The sequence below is a fragment of the Anas acuta genome, chromosome 12, assembly GCF_963932015.1.
Source record: "Anas acuta chromosome 12, bAnaAcu1.1, whole genome shotgun sequence".
Taxonomy (NCBI): domain Eukaryota; kingdom Metazoa; phylum Chordata; class Aves; order Anseriformes; family Anatidae; genus Anas; species Anas acuta.
The window spans coordinates 21,184,720-21,200,642 of NC_088990.1; the positions used below are offsets into that span (position 1 = coordinate 21,184,720).

Sequence of the window (15,923 nt, forward strand, 5' to 3'; positions counted from 1 at the left end):
ATGATAAGAGTGAACCCGCACAGATGGGGAATCCCCTCACAAAAGGGGAAGCTGGGGCCCTCATTTGTTATCACAGGTGGAAATCCAGTTAGAAATGCATCCCATAAACTGGAACGTTGTGTCAGCAAAAATCCTTGTTTTCTTTCATTTTTAATTCTCAAAACCTGGAGCTTTTGTATTGGGCTGTTGCACGATTTCAGCAGATATTTGTGAAGTTCAAAGGAAAATCCCTCTAGAAGTTATTACATTATGAAAAATGAGATCACAATAGTGCTTTGCCTGTTTTATGAATACAGTTAAGATTATTCTAAAACTGGCTAAGTTTCAGCCTCATATTTCCCTTATTTACGTCATGCTAGAACTTCAAGACACTGTTCTGCCTGAGCCCTCCTGCACCGAGTGCAGGGTAGCGTCCCAAAGAGCTGTCATCAACTGCTCTGATCCTGCAGACATTTAAAATATACTTGATCGTAAGCAGGTGAACAGTCCCTACTGAAGTAACATAAAAGAAAATTAAGTCAGAGGTAATAGAAAGTTTGCCTTTATTTGTGTGCAACAAGTTTTTTAAATACTCCCCGAATTGCACAGTGAGCCTTGCACAGACCCCAAAGCCTGTCATTTTTTACTTACTTGAACAATGTCTAGAGGTTCTATTACCACAGAGGTGACAAGTCCCACAGGTAAATACATCTACACTGCCTGAGCACCAAGAGCATCATTACACACTGCCCCTGTAGTGATACCTGCTGGCACCCACCTTGTCAACAAGCTGAAGCTACATCTGTTCATTGCTCTCCTCATTTCACACGTATTTCAAACCTAAGCTCATCAACCCAGTGACTATAGGCAAAAATACCACATGTGATTCCTAACCAATTTCCTCTGCACACATAGGAATGAATCATCTCTTTTGTGTCATGCACGTGTCTTTCGTTCTGTTCATCCTAACACACTCTACATCATTTTGTAAAGTTATTCCTAATTAAAACATGCTCTAATGAAAATAAAAGGAAACTCCAAATGAAACTATTTACATGCAGTTAAACCTAGAAAATGAAACATTCAAAATAACATAGATTAGAAGGCAAATGCTTAAAATCCTGTATAGATAGATTGATATAATTGTGAAGTTGACTGCTAAAATGGGTGGAACATCTCCAGATTTATACTAGCAGAAACAAAACAATTTATCAGTTCCTAAATTTACTAAATTAAGTTATTCAAGAGCTCTTACATGTCTGTTGCGTAGATAAAAATATTAGCATGTTGCAGATCTCTACACACGTCATACACTGTGGTTAGAAGAAATATTCTGATGAAAATACAGCCATGGATTTAGGTTATGTGTAAAAGAAGTATTTCTCAAGTATCACACATTCTTTTCTCCATAAGAAGTATCCACACATTTTCAATACCTGTGCTGGCCTATACAACAAGACTACTGTTTTTTGTACAGATAGAAACAAACAGGATGACTGCGTTAGTTCTGAAATTGTCTCCTACCAGCGGACTTATTCCACTAAAGAGGATTTGGTTTCTGAGTTCTGTTTTAGGATAACTCTTATTTTATTTGATTCTCCATGTTAAGTTGCTAACAAAGACTAATGAAGAACTGGTATTTTCACAGGAGCTGGAATATTCTGCTTTTTAGTTAGCATAAAATCCTGTATATTGAACATGTCTTTAGACAGTTAGGTGAATTATATGTTAGGTGGATTTATGCTTTTCATCTTAGCCTGAACTTCTCTCATGAACATTGAGGTAAATTATTTTGATGGCATTCAGGAGCTAAGCATTGAATTGTATTATGTTAATATTACAAGATATCTACATTCATACATCGCAAAAGACTGTGCTATAGTTTACTTAATATTTTGCGTTATTATATAAATATGCATATTGTATGCCAATGTATTAGTTCCCTTTTTCCCCTTGGTGTTTAAGTTTAAGATTGTACTGAAGCCCTGTTGATACAATAATTGAGGTTAAGTATGTGCATAAGTGCTGTTTGAGATGGGCCCCTATTCCCCAATGTGCTATTCATCTCCGGTAGATGATAGAAGATTGCTTTTATCTTTGCTCATTAATATAAATACATTTTATTCTCTTTTTACACTAGCTATGTGCCACAAAACCATTTTTATGATTATGTTATTTATAGTCCTGCATATTTCAGGAATATTCCATATAACAATATCAGGAATTACACCTGAAAATGTAGTAATTCACACTTGAAATACTGGTTTTGGGGAAATAATGATTTCTAACATTAAAGTACATTTCAGTGCACACAATAGGGATAAATTAAGATTAAGTACTAAACTTTAACTCTGTATATCCTGGCCTTGAGCTTCATTGTGCCACTTCAGTATTGGGTTAATACAGTATATAGATTGAATATTTGCTAGAAGGTTTGTGAATAAGTGATTCTCATCTCCTCTGTAAGGAAAATTGACTCCATTAGTAGAGAGAAGACATATCAAGCTGATTACATGAAGTCATAATCCTCTATTGAGGCATCACACAATGACATTGTTAACATTAGTATGCAATATTTATTATAAATAAAAGAGGCTATTGAGGCTTTCAATCCATAAGCAGCTCTGGGTGGATGACTTCACTGTAGGAACACAGTGGAGTTATAATGAGGATAAAAGATTTATTTATACATAAGTATGTTCTCATTAGTAATTCTGCACTAGCATGTAACAGATACAACTGGAAGACCACTAGAGTGGGTTTTACTATTTATTGTTTGCACTTTGACTATGAATATTTAGTTTAAAAAAAAAAGAAAAAAATAGTTTATTGTACTGTGTATTATTAATTCTCATGAATGAAGAATTATTCCATTTTTATGGGACACAATAACATCCTATCACCCCATGTCATGGAGATCCAGTGGGCCATTAAATTGGACCTTGCTAAAAACAGGGAATCAATTTTTAAGGGGTCCTTCCAGCACATGCTGTATGTTCAGACTGCATCGTAGTGTGTTGCAAAATTTCTTACTGATCTACCTTTGTATTATTCTTTCTCTTAAACAGCATTTTTGATATGTTTCTTAACAATATAGTGGAGGACAAACCCACATTGCACAGAAGCCACCCAATCAACTGCCTTCAGCCCCCTCCAAGATCACTCTCATTGACTCTACTGATTAATGCCTTACAGCCTATTGGAAGAAAGTTCGGCCTAGCTTATCAGCAAATTGTCTGTACTACCTCACATTGCCTTACTACTGAAAGCATCTCCCTCCTGTCTGAAGACTGCGTTTAATTTCGGAGTGCTGTTTCACATTCACCTTCATCAGGCAAAGCCTAACAAAATTATGGCAATGTTTCAAAGCATATATCCACCCTTCAAATTGGACTAAATTTTTGTTCAAAATCCATTCTTCCTGTTTGGCTAGCCTAATTTGCTCTGTTTATAATAGGTCAGCTTTTAAAATCTTTAGCATATTCGAGGATATTTCATTATTAATGGAGTTATGGTACAAGAAAAACATGTGTATACCATTTGGAGAATGTTCTCTATGTAACAAGGACCCACCCCACAACTGCTACTTAACAGAACACCAAAAAACAAATACACAAACAAACAAAAAATACACGAAAAGTACAACAACCAGAAAGCTAAGGTACTGTATTATTTTTATCTTAGAAGAATGAAGTTTATCAGGTATTCATTCCTCATCTTGGGAATTACATTGACATGGTTCATCTCTTTCTAAAGCTGCCATTTAAGTTGATTACATGTAAGCTGACTGGTAAGAAAATATTATTCACATTGAAAACAAATAATTTAATTTAGAATCACTCAGCTTGGCAGCAAAAGTCCTTACCAACAATTACTGAGAGAAGATGAGAAGAATTCTACTCCACCTCCAAATGTGGATGAAAAAACTGTCTTCTAATTTAGCTGTTCATTTTCAATGAAATCTGTGTGTGTTTTTTTTTTTTTTTGATTAAAAAAGAGCCAACACCTTGAAAAATACTACTTGATGTGACTGTAGCAAAACGGGCTCCCCTTTTCTTTTGTTTGTATAAACTATTATTTACTCTGCTGAAAATAGGATGTACAAAAAAGCTTTAATGTGAAAAGCCATTTACTATTTTAAAAAGACAGTATTTCCAGCTACATCTGCTTATAGGAACTAGATGTATGGTAAACTTAAAAAAAAAATAATTAACACAGCTGACCTAAATTACTTTCATTTCCTATACCCTTCCTGTCACCATACTTGTAAACTTGTACACCGTTTGAAGAGATAAGAAGATGAGAGTCTGAAGCTCTTATTATTATATAGTTTAAGAGAAAATACAGAGACAGTGTGATTTTAATGGCATATAGAAATACCATGCCATTTATATCCTACTACACTGGGCAATTAGATCTAAATTTATTGAGTTTTGAGAAAGTTCTAACAAGATATCCCCACTCAAATATCCATTATCTCTCCCCCCGCCCTCCCAGTCTGTGATGACTGCCTGAAAGGAACAGAAATATGAACTTCCTAATTTAAGTGAAACTCTTCCCATTTTTAAAGATCCATTTGTGTATACATAACCTTGCAGAAGTACACAGTATAGATTTTCAGACTACTCATTTGGGATTCAAGATACGAGCTTCAACATATTAAGTAACAAATCATTTTTAAGTACTTCCAAGTTTATCATTCCAATTGCTCTGTGCAAATGATACACAATTCAGCTGGGCTTGGAAGGTATTCCCCACTACCTCTCCTGTCAATCCAGTTCTTAACTCTTTCACTACCCAGGGATCCAGTCCCAGTCCCCTTCAAACCACTAGAAAGGTTCCCACTGATTTCAGTGGAACCTAGATCAATACAGATGTTAAATTTAGATAGATAATTATTTTCCTCTGATTCTTGCATTTATCACACATAAAAACAACACAGTTTTGTTTCTCTATTTTTTTCCCCATAGTAATCTAGGTGGCTGGTGTATTTGCAATCTGAAAAAACAGATCTCTTCTTGCAGAGAGCAAGTTTCCACATCTACCTCAAAAAAAGTATAACAAATCTATTCAGAACTCAGTACACGTTCTTTCTATTCACAACTCCTTTTTTTTTTTTTTTGTGACAACCTAGGCAATAATTCACAGCTCACTTGGTCTCCTAAATAACCCTCTTTATATTTACATGGTAGGCATTCCCCCATTACCCAGCAGGATTCAGCTGTATTGGCAGGCAGTGATTAGGCATTCTTAAGACGCTGGAGGTTTAACATACCCTTCTCTAGTTAGTGTTTCTGAAAACACCTTGTATGGTTACCATCTCAGCAAACATATAGCAAATCTTGACAATTTAACAATAATAAACTGTGTCATTTTGCAATTTTAAAGTAGTTCCTTCTTTGGGTCCCATCCAGGCTCCCACATAAAGCCTTTAAAGCTCAGAAGCATTTTGCCCAACGGAGGATTGTTATGTTTGTTTCTTCTACTAGAAATCAAATGAGCTACTTGAGTCTCTTTGCTAAAATTTCTAACTGTATACTTGCTTTTCATAATGTACTACAGTTACTTTAACCCAGCATCACCAAGAATTCTAGGGGAAGAGAAAATGATTCAAAAATGCATCCTCTGTTGATGTACGGAGAAAAGTCATTTTAGGAAAGAAATGAACTAGAATAAAGATAGCAAAACCCAGTCTAACTCCCACAAAATTGACGCTTACACTAGAAGGTATCTTTTCTCTATAAAGATGCAATCTGAGCACAAAAGAGACAAATTTCCAGGGCTCATGGTCTTGCTCCTATTGAGGAGCTCTCTCAAATGACTCCACTGCCTACACAAAGTCACTAAGTCACTGCTCTGCAGCCTTCCTTCACACTGACATCTCTAGTGCAAATGGGACCTATAGGGTCCTTTACACCTTCCCTTTCCTAACACATAAGCCACAGAAACAACAGTACCTCTTAGAATTCTTCAGTAAATGCCAAGTTATATTATGGAAACTGGTAGGAGTTTAGAAGAAAACAGAAAAGTTGATTCATATTTCCATTACTGATGTTCATCACTGGCAATTCTGTTTGTTCCAAAGAAACCTCCAAACAAATCTGGGGTGAGATTGCCAATCATGCCTAGAGCCGTTTGCATCCTATGAGCCTTGAATTTACACAAATGTTCAAAACTGTATTTGTTTACTGAATGGACAAATATTTCAAAGTAATATACTAAGAATGCTTAAGAGTGGCAAAAAATCTCAAGGAAAGTGATTTTGTTTTGAAGGACAGAATAGAATGCAACTGTCTTTTAATTTAATTTTGAAGTCTTTTCCTTATAATATTATTTGGAAGTTAAATTATGGTACATGTTTCTCTGATGAGAACCTGGGTCTTCATTGTGCATTGCCTCACGTGTGTCATATGCAATGCTACTAGATATGTCCAGATATTCAAGGAGCAATTTCCAGGCAATTCTTAAAACAAGAACCCTTTACACTAATGATTGTAATGTGAAAAGTATGTGATGTTATTTAATCTGCAAACGTATTTCTCATGTTAACAAAATTAGTAAATTCATTTTGCAATCTTTAAGACCAATAAGCACTCGAGGTACGTATTTCCCACATTTACGAAGTTCAAGTAACACTGACACCATCAAACTGCACCTTGTAATAAAAGGAAAGGATCCCCAAATCCACTAACTGTTTGGGTTTTCTTTAATCAAAGTGAGTAATTCTTAGTTATAGCTATTCACATGGCATCCCATACCTCCTGAAGTCTTCTCTTTCACCTTTAGCAATTTGCATGGAAGAATATCCCTGTATCATTTGAAATGCTTTTATAACAATGTTTCTTTTAAACTTTAAAATTCAAACTAATAAAAGTAATATCCTATTAAAAGAAATCATGGATGAATAACAGTATTTTAGGATGCTAATTGCTCATGTTAATTGCCATCCTTGAAACATATGCTGAAAACACTCAAAAATGTTCAGAAATGCCTCTAAGTCATAAATCTTTTACAGGTACAGTTATGCGAGAGCAGCAATAGGAAAAACACATCCAACATCTGGAGTCATAGGAGTTTACTGAAGTAAAATTGCAAAATTAAATTTAGATGAACTTAATTAAAAAAGGGATCCATTTTAATATGGACATTCATCAAGTTCTCATTGAAAGCCTTTCTTGCCTCAAGAAAATATAATAAAGCATGAAAACAAAAAACAAACAAAGGCTGAAATGAAGTGCGAAGGGATAGTCAAAAAAGAAATGCAGTCAGAAAGAGCTCTTTTTTCCTCATTTTAACACACACATGTTTCCTTTAATTGTATTATATATATAATACACAATATAATCTATCATATTGTACTGGCTTTTGATTTGAAAAGTGAGCTGGTCATCTGTATGCCCTGAAGGTCATTAACCCTTCTGAGGAATCTGCTACACATTTATTGGTAACAAGAACAAGTAACTTTCTCTCCCTCTCTCCCTATATGTACTTATACACCTACAGTTAGTCAACTTTGTCTCCTAGAACCTAATGAACTTTAACTAAAAACAGTTAGACTTGTTAGTGCTTAAATGTTTGTTACCTGAGTTGCTCCTGCTGCAGTGAGCAGTAGTTCTGTCACAGAGTTGAGGCTTTAATGACTTGTAGTGGATTTTCATTTGCCCTAGCTAAGAGTTAACAAACGAGGCTCTTCTGCTTTTGTTTACTTGGTCATTAATGTCTCCTGTTTACAGAGGAAAAAGATCTAGTAGTTCAGCACCAGTCACTTCTAGCTTCCATGACTTTTGTCTGTCAGAACAGCATTGACTTTCAGCTCCAACTTACAATGCATACAGAATGTAATAGCATCAAATAACAATTTGAAAAAAATAGAATAGTATTACGAGGACTACCTTTCAAAACTCCCTTGATAATTTGTTGTTCTGCACCATGGCTGTATGATCAAGTAACATGATATGAATGCTGTATTCTTTTGCTTCTAATGAAGAGCATTACTAATGCAGTATGCTTTGAGGGAGATACTGTACTTTATTAGGGACACATTCCAACGTTATAAGAGTCACCCAGCAATAACGAAATGTAATCTGTCTTGACGATTTATGATAACACATTGTTACGCTTATTCTTATAGGAAAAGTGTGATTGGACAGGAATACTAGTGCTGTTGAATACATCTTGGGCCCCTTGCTACAAGGACATCAAGGTGCTTGAGCTAGTCCAGAGAAGGGTGACAAAGCTGGTGAGGGGTCTGGAGAACAAGTCTTATGAGGAGTGGCTGAGGGAGCTGGGCTTGTTCAGCCTGGAGAAAAGGAGGCTCAGGGGCAACCTTATTGCTCTTTATAAGTACATTAAAGGAGGCTGTAGCGAGGTGGGGGTTGGTCTGTTCTCCCATGTGCCTGGTGAGGGGGAACAGGTAAAGTTGTGCCAGGGGAGGTTTAGGTTGGATATTAGGAAGAATAATTTCTTTACCAAAAGGGTTGTTAGGCATTGGAATGGGCTGCCCAGGGAAGTGGTTGAGTTACCATCCCTGGAGGTCTTCAAAAGACATTTAGATGCTGAACTTAGTGATATGGTTTAGTGGAGGACTTGTTAGTGTTAGGTCAGAGGTTGGATTTGATGATCTTGAGGTCTCTTCCAACCTAGACAATTCTGTGGTTCTGTGATCTTTAAACTGAAGCAGAGATTCTACTGATCTACTTGGTTAATGACAATAAATTGCTAGAGGAATGATGAATAAATATTTTGTTTCCATATCTGAAGAGTCCTAATTTTTTGAGGAGAACCCTAATTCAAAAAGTATTTATATTTCAATAGCCTGTAATGGACAGGACTTGGAAGTAGTGTTACTTGACATCTGTTTCACAGTGAACTAAAAACAGCATGATTATGACTGAAGTAGGTGAGGTCAAAGGGCTGTCCATACTCTGCCTATAATAATGTGCAACAGCCAATGTTAAGGGGAGGAGTACAGCACACGGTGATGTTCCCCCCCCCGCCTCCTCTTTCTCCAAGGCCAAAAAACCTAATGGATATGTAGCATAATGGTGAGAATCATTTTGAGAGAATCAAAAAAAGAAGCAAGAATCAAAAAGCATCACAGACAACATTATAATCCAAAAATTAGTTCTTTCCTACCTGAAAAACCAAACAGATACACACCATGTGATTTTGTGTAGAATAATACTGCACAGTACTCAGCTAGAATTTCCTAGAAAGTAAATTCCAAAACAAAACGTGCAGTGGGACTCAGCTGTCCCCTCCTCTTTTTCACTTTTACTATAGCTGTGAATTTCTCTCCAGAGCAGAAATTCTGAGCTTCAAGGTGCAACCAGTCCACATCGCTTCACAAGGTCCCCACAGTAGCACAAAGGGTGTAGGGCAACATCTGAGAATCTGGCCCAAGGTTTGAACAATCAGACTAATTACAACAAAGACAGCATTAGAGGTGAAAGTAATTTCTAGTTTTACTTCTTATTTGCTCTGTTTTCAAAACTTCTGAATTTCCTTTTTGTGCATTTTACTTTCTCTTTGGAGCCTGTCCACCATCCATAAGGTAAATGGTTACATCATTTTGCATGTATAATGTCAAACATTTTGAGAGCAGTTACATTAGCTGAGAGAACAATAAATATGACCTTTCTGATTTTACTCTGATGAAAATTCCTCAGAACTTGTGTCCTGAGCTCAACCTTGTACAGATCAATATACGTTCTTATATCTATCTGTGTATAGGTCAAACAGAATTACTCCTCCTGCCCTCCCCGCAATGTAGTTTTAGTGCAATATTACAGAAAACAATAATAATCTAATATGGTTTACTATAGCATCTTTAGATCTTACCACTGAGACTGAATGTGAAGATCCTTAAATTGCTGGCATCAGGTTCCCGTAGAGATCGGCACAAATTCAAATGGATGATCCTGCCAAAATTCAGAAGAAAACATTCATTAGACATATGATTATTTTTAATCACACTTTCCCAATACCCATGGAAGCCTCACTTTATAAATGCTTACTGGAGGCTTAACGATAAGGCCACTGAAGTAGGTCTGAATGCAACACACCAGCACCTTGACTCTTCAGGTGACTGCAAACCTGAATATTGATTCCCACACAGTATTTTCTACATAAAACCTGTCTTTTTATGAAGGCAACAGACCAGATTTTACCAGGAAAAGTAATTGTATTGCACAATCAGTTATAAAAAAACTGCACTGGAAAAATGGCTAATGGAAAAAACAAACAAAAACACAAAAAATTGGCCAACCCCAAGTTAATGGAGCATACACTCATACACAGTTCATTTTCATTCCAGATCAAAGATGTTTTGAAGTTCAAATAAATTTGCCTCCTAATAGTTTTAATACAGGATTATCTCTCTTAACATCTAAAAAATAACATTCAGAGTTGGCATTTAACAGCTTATTTGTACTGCAGCACTCTGGGGACAAGCAAACTTGTAATTTCTACCATATGTGGAACATTTCTTCTATATCAGTATTGAAGTTCCTATACAAAAAATCATGACTGAGAAAAACTCCAGGAAAAGGAGTACTTTACTAAATACATGTACAATATATAATTGAATTGCATCAAGTATAATTATTTAAATACCTATTATTTTGTAAATATAAATATGTATATGTATAAATTTCTCTCCTCGAGGTTTACATGGTTATTTTTCAAATTATTCTTGTTCATGAGAACATAAAAACTACCTTGAAGTGAAAGCAAAGTAGAAATGGACTTGATGACACTAAATACATAGGTAGGTGGAACCATGCTCTTGGCTCAGACCAGTTTTATTAATTTGTAGCACCCAAATCCAAGTTGCCTCTATACAATAACAGCAGCTCTAAAATCCTCTGAAACCTACGAAGCAAATCCAGAACAGGAAAAAAAAAAGTAAGGATCTAACATTGAGCTCCAGAAGAGTACAGAATGTCTCAACATCTCTTCCTTCCTCTTTTATTCAAGCTTCCAATGAAAATATTGCCATTTTCACTCTATAACAACAAATTCTTTCTAGTGAGATGTTCAAAGGCATGTAAGAGAACTGGGTGTCCAATTCCCTCAGGCAGTTTTGAAAAGTGCACGATTAATATCTTACATAGCTCCTTATACATCAAACCATTTCCTGGTGCACTTCACATTAATCTTTAATCTAGATGCTTTAATCTTCAAGTCTTCATACAATAATCTTCAATGAAAGGTTCTTTCTGGGAGTTTACAGTATATTTAACACAATTTAAAAACTACTAGTGCATTGCCCTAGTTTTTAATACCCAGAAAATGTTTTATAAATTAGATCAACTACAACCTGGCCAAGGTTTCTGCATTTTTAATATCTTTGGAGGGAGATTACAACAAATGGGTGCTGGAGGGAATGATTTAGCTGCTTAAGCATCAGTTTGAAATACAGTAAATCACCCCAGAACTTCATCTGTAGATCCCAGAGTTCATTCAAGTGCTTCACATTTTCCAAGGTAAGGACCAGTATCTCTGTATATGCTACTGGGGAAAACAGCATATCCTACAGTGTACGCTGCTCTGTTTTGGCAGCACTCTGTGTGCACATCTGACCATGGACATAGTTTCCATATGTGTTTTTGCCAAAAATATTAGCTGTTGGACTAGTGTGCCAGGCACATTCTGCAGGGATATAGCCATGACTTCAACTCCTCCTGGCCTTTACTGTTCCCTTCAGTGCTATTTACTTTACCATAGCACCTCCAAATCCTACTTACAGACCAGGACTTGACAGCATTAGCCCTATCCAAATGCACAGTGGGAAAAAAAAACTAAGTATACAGTAAAATTATACAGTAAATTCAGGACAAAATGCAATAGGTAGGAGGAAAAAAAGACAATAATAGTCATGATGATAGTCTTTTTTTCCCCTCTAGGTAGAAGGGTGAAGGCACAGTTCGAAAAGAAATTTGAAGAACCAGTTTTGCAGATGTATCTTAAGAGTTTTGACAGGAGAAAGCAAGAAGGTGCTGACTTGAAAGTGAAAGCTGAGATGGAAATAGATGTCATGACAAACTAAGGATCTGCTGCTTTCATACTGACAAGGGAATGACATGGAGTGAAGAAAAGGAAAATTGTCTGTGTAAAATCAAAAAGGGAGAGGCACATAGCACCTGAGTGCTATGGTCAGAAAGTGATATGGCCAAAGAAAGACACTAGGAAAATGATCTTTCTAACAGCATTATTTGAGCTCAATAAGCTTGTGATTGTTGATATTTGAGCAAGTAAATTCACAGTGGGAGAAATCTAAGAGACAACACAGATGGCCCGAAAAGACCATGTACACCAGCTGGATTTGAGGTGGCAAAGAGAAATCTCAGTTGAAGACAATGCTCAGGTGATGAATGTGGGTGATAAGTAAGATGGTAGATTATTTACAGACATTGTGAAAAAGAATAATTGAGAGTGTTTCTGCAGAAAGAGTAAGGGCCAGTGTTTTAGTGATATTGGCTTTACATACCACTCCAGTATCTGCACAGATAGACTTTGATTTTAGTTTGGGTAGGAAGAGGCAGGCTTGAAGTACAGATGTTCACATATTTCCTAATCAGCCTCAGAAACATGGTAGCTGAATCTATGCTTGCAAGCGAGTCTCCTCATGGATAAACTAAAAAAGACATCAAAACCTGACTGTTCTACAAACTCCTGCAGCTGGAGAACTGATAAGACAGATTCACCGAAGGGCACAAAAAGGCAAGTATGGAGTCCTGGCAGCCAAAAGAAAAAGGATTACAGTAAGATCAAAGTTGAAACATTTGTTTCAACTGGTAGCCAAAGTTGTGGTAGCCAAAGGTGCAGTACTAAGTGGACTGGAAAAAGTCATTAGAGACTTGTTTGAGCAGTTTCCGTTAAGTACAAATAATGGGAATTAGAGGACAGTGACTGTAAAGTATGGTCCATGTGTTCAGGGATGAGAGCTTATTAGAAGGGCAAGTGTGGTAAAAAGTGCAACATTCCAAAGAAGTTAAAGAGTAATGCAAAGTTCGATTGTGAAACAAAAGAGGAAGAAGAAACTGGAAGGAAAAAAAAGGATAGGCTGGGGTCACTTCATAAAACAGATGAGAACAATTTGAGACAGGCTAGAGGACTGTTTCGGCACAGAACAATGAATGAAAGGAGGAGTTATGAAGATCCTATTTATCCATTTTCACTGGGAAGAAATTGTCAAGATACATCTTATAGAAAATTGTTGTGGGAGAAGGTTTGAGGAATGAATCAAAAGTGGCAAAGAGGAGGTTAGGACTGCGGGTACAGATTTCAATTATAGTAGCTAGGCATTTTGCAGAATTGAGAGGACTGTGCAGTGGAGGAAGTCACCTTGGTCACAGGATTTCTGCTTGAAATGTTTTGTTGCACAAAACAAGTATAGAAAGTATCTATAAGAACTGCAGTCATGACTTCGGTAGATTCATGGGGAAGCCAGATGCTGAACTTAATCAGTTCAAGAACATCACTTTAGTGTAGGGAGACCAAGGGAGGAGAGACAACAAAGAAATTGCTGGACTTTTTCACCCCTTGCTAGACCAAGTCATAAGTGGGTCTTTATTTTATAACCCTCATGGTGTCTGTGACTGATGAAAAAACTTGACATATGGATGAGTTCAATTTACCGTGGAGATGCAGCACTTCAAAAATAGTTGCAAATCTATAAAAGGTTTTTGAATATCTGGCTTACATTCAGACACCTGAATAGGCTAAAAGATACAGTCATATTTGTTCCACTATGCTTTTCATCTTAAGAAAAACTCCTATGATTTGTACATTAAAGAGAAACATGAAATATTTCATGTTTGTGGGACATGACTTTCAGTATGAAGACTTGAACATTTGATGATTTTGGCTGTAATTTCCTTCTTCACAATCAAGTGGATTCTAGGGGTCTGGTTCATCAAGAAAGATGCATTACTCATCGCATTTCTGTAATGCAGAAGGATCTTAGCACATGTAATATAAGCAGCAGCGAGCCTCTTAAAGTTTTGACAGACAATGGCTGATAAGACGTCTGAGAAAGCTAATGTTATGATGTATATAAGGCAAATTTATAGTCCTAGAAAGCAAGGAAGAGATTAGGGATAATATAAGCACTTACCTTCCAGAAAGCATAGTGAAAGTAAGCTATCATACAACACTGAGAACTGATTTTGTGGACGAAGATATTTTCTTATTAATGATTAGGATAAGATTTAACCATTTTGGCAGAGTCAGAAATTCAGACTAAAGGAGAATGAGAAAAAAAACTCCAAGTTTTAATAATGATAGTCTTAATCTTAAACTACAAATGCACATTCAGAATGCAACAATCAGCTCAGAGGACTGAGTGGATGATTCCCTAAAGATGCAATTCATATTGCAAATCAAAAGGGTCTGTGATGATACCCATGACTTCAGCTTCTAAGTTGTACATCACAAATGATGGCAATAAGCACAACAAAGAAATGCCTTAGCAAGAGAAACATCAGTCTTGACTAAGCACTGACAAGCACTTTCAAAGACTTAGATTTGAAAAACAGTAACAAATAGTTGAACTGATAACATCCTGAAGTTTGCTAAGAACCCAATGCTTAATTTTACTTCCTAATATAGTCAACTTGCTTGAATAGGTTACCATAAAATAGTCATTAATTTATATATCCATTAGATTAGTCTGCATAAAATATGTATTTGACAACATAAGAAATCCTATAGCACCAAACATAGCATTTTAGAATTGGATTTCTAGTCATTTTTGCTCTCCTTCACAAACCTACTATTCATCTATTTACATGTAAATGCACTGACTGTAGAATTTTCCATAATAATAATAATTTGTATTCATTTAGATGTATATACATATATGAAAAAGCTAAATCTGTCTATCTACCTTGAATAAAAATCAATTTCTGCACTTTATTGCAAATGAATGCAGCTCAGTATAGCAACACCTGCTAGTACATCTAACAGTGGTATAGAACACTAAAATTACCACTAGTGTTATTTTCCTAGAAATAATGGAAATCCAGCATTGGAATTGGTCATGTAACACAGATACCACAAGGTTTCAATACAGAATAGAAAAGCAGCATTTTAAATTTTTAGGGAGGGAGGAAGAAGGTGTGAGGAGATGTGAGTTATGCCAAACACCGCACTGCTCTTAATGCTGTGAAATATGTGGAAGCAAGGTTAATTGAAAACCTGAAGTAATATAAAAATAAGTTCAGCCTTTAACAGGAATACATATGGTGTATAAAGCTCCATTGAGCCCAGGTGGATAAGTGAACATTTTTGATGCACATTAGTTGAAATGAAGAAGTAGAAGCAGATAATAGGTATTACTAAACTAGAATATTCTGAAGGCCTGGAACAGAAATAGAAAATCACCACCATGGAAACATTTAATAGATTACCTTTTCTTCCCATCCCAGAATATAGTAGGTCCCCCATTTCCCTTTAGTCACAGCTTCTTATTGGCTATGTTTATCATCCCTCTAGGCAAGAAGGGGTGGCTTTCAGAGCCAGAGTTTAGACAATGTTATAAATGAAGTCTCAACTCAATCTGAATTTTGTAATATTTATACTTATAAAAGGTATAAAAGGCAAGAAAACAGCACTGGGTGTGCAGGGAGTCCACACTCCACCAACACGCACACACGAACATCAAACATTGTAAATATATAGAACATCGCTTTTACATACTAAACGCAAGTATGCCTATACATACGTACAATCAGGAAAGGTAACAAACAATCCTTTAAGGTCCATGACTTAACAGTCTCCATTTTCCATTCCTTTTCTTGATTACTAACAAGTCTCCATTTTCCATTCCTTTTGAACAATATGTCTCGCTTTAAGTTCTCAAGCAACTCGGTCTTCAGGCCTTACGTATCCCGTTCTTCCCGGATCGAAGAAAAAGCATATCCATCTCCTTTTCAAGGCCA

The 15,923-nt window shown here is 36.2% G+C and overlaps 1 protein-coding gene across 2 annotated transcripts in view; it reads right to left on the bottom strand.

Moving 5' to 3' along the window:
- The window catches only part of SEMA6D (semaphorin 6D), a 233,526-nt gene that overhangs the window by 132,350 nt on the left and 85,253 nt on the right, over positions 1-15,923 (bottom strand). For both annotated transcript variants that reach the window (XM_068695977.1, XM_068695978.1), the window contains exon 2: positions 9,820-9,899. The gene's annotated coding sequence lies outside the window, so the exon portion shown is untranslated. The remainder of the gene's footprint in view (positions 1-9,819; positions 9,900-15,923) is intronic.